Raw genomic sequence first — 2,985 nt, 5'->3', positions numbered from 1 at the left:
GTGCAAGTTTTGGGCTGGCGCGTTGAAAGATGCTGATATTGACTACATGGAGCATGATTGAAGACCAAGCTACAAACCAAGGGGGAGATTGTTGGGCCTAGATTAGAGTGGTTTGTACTTAGTCTATTTGTGTTTGGGTTTAGCTTGTATTATGGGCTTGGGCTACGGTCTAATTATGTAAACAAAGATCCCTTGGGATCTCGGTGGGCTTTTGGTTAGATGTTGGGCCAGTTGTGCTGGTTCCTATATATAGAACATGCATTGTATAGGGTTAGGTTGTTCGTTTACTTGTGTTTTTGGCCGTCTAAGAGTTAATCTAGAGGAGGTGTATTTGTGCTTAAGCACCCGACGTATAATAGACATACGTGTGTTTTGAAGCAATCCCCGTGTTACGTGTATGTGTTTGCGTGTGTTCTCGAGTCACCAAGTGTTGGATTTCCGCACCAATACTTGTTTATTGATATCATAATTGTAGTGATCCAGATTCGGGACTTACAGATTTATTTGTCATTTTTTTCATGTTGGTGGTAATATCTACATAGAGCTCAAATTATTGGTTGAGAAGGCATGGGTAACTCATGAAAGCAACAAGAGCTTGTATTTTGTTTGCTGAAGAAAGTATATGGAGTGGAATGTGAGGCTTTTATGTTCTTGCGCAGTTGCGTGTAGGTGGTCTCTTGAGGCTTTTATGTATTAGATTTCAGATGATCCTATGTCTACTTGTAGAAAGGTAAAACGTTAACTTCACTGAATTTTATGCTTTATTTTTCTGGGAATTGTTGTTCTCTACTCTTTTTAAGCTATATAGAAATGAAGATTAATATATAGATGTTGGCTTTTTAATAGTAATTTTGGTTTGAGTTCATGTTTATAATCCAAATAATAAGTTCCATATAAATATGATTTACAAAAATCATATGGTTACAAAAATCAATCGACTTATACTATCTTTTAAAGAAAATAATATTGTTACAAAAATCAATCAACTGATATTATCTAAACCTTTGTTATTTAAGGTACAATCAGTGTTTAAGGGGCCGATTGAAGTTGCTTGTGGGTCGAATGAAAGACAGCCACTGTCCGGAGGCATGTTTATATAAAACTAGCCCATTCTCCACCAACAAAGGTATTTTTGGTTTACAATTTGTTTATAATTCTTCTTAGTTTTAGGAAATTTGAGAAATTTTTGTATACAGTATACACAAAGTAGAATTCAACTATAATTATTTTATGTCTTTTACTGAGTTAATCCAACTTTTGTGGCATTTTTTGAAAAAAAAACGAATAAAGTTTTATCTTTTTTGTTTGGTGACGATAATGTATGGTAGGATGGTTAGAATTTGCAAAAAGATGAGGAGGAAGCTGGTGATATGGCACTCTGTTTGATATTTCTAGCTTTTGGTAACAAGGGTAGAAATTTAGGGGTGTGTGTGGTGCGGTTAAGTGTGGTTTTGAGCTAAAACCAAACCGAAAACCAAAATTTCGGTTTTTGGATATTTTGAAACCGTTCGGTTTCGGTTTTTTGGGTTTCGTTTTTTGGTCCTAAATAAAAAATAAAAATTTAGGAATTTGGTCCGGTTCAATTTTTTTGGTTTTTATTATATACAAAACCAAAACCGAACCGTTAGTTCGGTTTTTACAAAAAACATAAAACTAAACCGTTGGTTTTTGTTTTGGTATAGTATTTTGGGTTTGGATTTTTTTGGGTTGGATTAATGTGTTTGTGTCATAAATTGGTTTTAACTCTGCATGTCAAACTTCATAAACTGACCAAAAACCAAAAGAACATTTAAAGCCTATGTAAAACTAAACCAAAAGTCAAAACTGAAACAAAAAACAAAATAAACTGAAATCGAACTGAACTAAAATGAAACAAAAAAAATCAAAACTGAAACTAGAAACAGTAACCAAAAAATTGAAATCGAACTCAAACGAAACCAAAATAAAAAAACGACCTGAAACAACATAAAAAATAAAAACAAAAAAATCTGAAACCGAAACGAAAACAAAACAGAAAAAGTCAAAACCTAACCAAAACGAAAACCAAATAACTAAATCCAAACCAAAATCAAATACAAAACAAAACCGAACCAAAATAGTATATTCTCCAAATTCATTAACGTGTCCTCTACCGAACACAAAACTCGCCGTATTGTCTCCGGATCTAACCAAATCCACATAGAGCACCTAAGAATGGAATACCACACAAAATGAGATTTCATTACATTGTTTGTAGTGCTATGGCTGATTTTGAAGACTCCAAAACGATAAGGTTATTTTCTTTACTAGATCTTGAAAAATAAATTTGCAACATTTAGAATTGACACTGGGTAGACATCTTTGCGTGGTAATTTGATCGAACTGCACTTTGGTTGATTTGGCACGTAGATTATATGTTAGGAGATAACCCAATGAAATAAATGTCATATATGGTACAGTTACACCTTAGAATGGGTCAAAACTACTATATACAAATATGGAAAAATTAGCATATTATAGGCCTGTATAATAAAAACATGTGTGTAATAATAGTTCCGTGTTTAATACAATAATAGTTTCAGGTATGTTAAAATTAACATTCCTAGCTAATGGTAGACGAGTGCTTCCAGAGTTAAAATGTTACTGATCATTTTCTTCTTAAATCATTTTTTTACCCTAAAACTGTGTTGATTTTAGGGTTATGAGATTTATCGTATATGAGTAAGGCATGGTGGAAGAATGAGGCAAGTTCTCAAGGGTATTGATTATGAAGACACATCAAGCAGCATGTTGAAGAAGTAAGAGTTAAAATGAAACCGGGCCAGGCCTAATTTTCTTTGAACACATATAGTTTTATTAAAACATCCTATTTAATGTGTTAACATACTTGTTACTAGGTATAATTCAACTTTCATATGTGCATGACACAATGAACTTGATTTTTAGGTTTCTATAAATGATATAGTGTACTAGGTATGATTTCAAAGATTTGGTTCAGGGGCAATT

At 33.0% G+C, this 2,985-nt stretch overlaps 1 long non-coding RNA gene across 1 annotated transcript; it reads right to left on the bottom strand.

Annotated features, from left to right (window-relative positions):
• Positions 1-1,290: 1,290 nt before the first annotated feature.
• On the bottom strand, positions 1,291-2,094 carry LOC143621462 (uncharacterized). Its single transcript, XR_013151524.1, has 2 exons — positions 1,875-2,094; positions 1,291-1,806 (listed from the first exon to the last, which is right to left on the bottom strand). It is a non-coding gene; the product is annotated as an uncharacterized LOC143621462 (long non-coding RNA).
• Between the last annotated feature and the right edge of the window lie 891 nt (positions 2,095-2,985).

The sequence above is a fragment of the Bidens hawaiensis genome, unplaced genomic scaffold, assembly GCF_021521415.1.
Source record: "Bidens hawaiensis isolate Kalapana, Puna unplaced genomic scaffold, B.hawaiensis_p1.1 tig00002866_1, whole genome shotgun sequence".
In the NCBI taxonomy this organism is placed as follows: Eukaryota; Viridiplantae; Streptophyta; class Magnoliopsida; order Asterales; family Asteraceae; genus Bidens; species Bidens hawaiensis.
This window is presented reverse-complemented; position numbering and strand designations above follow the sequence as displayed.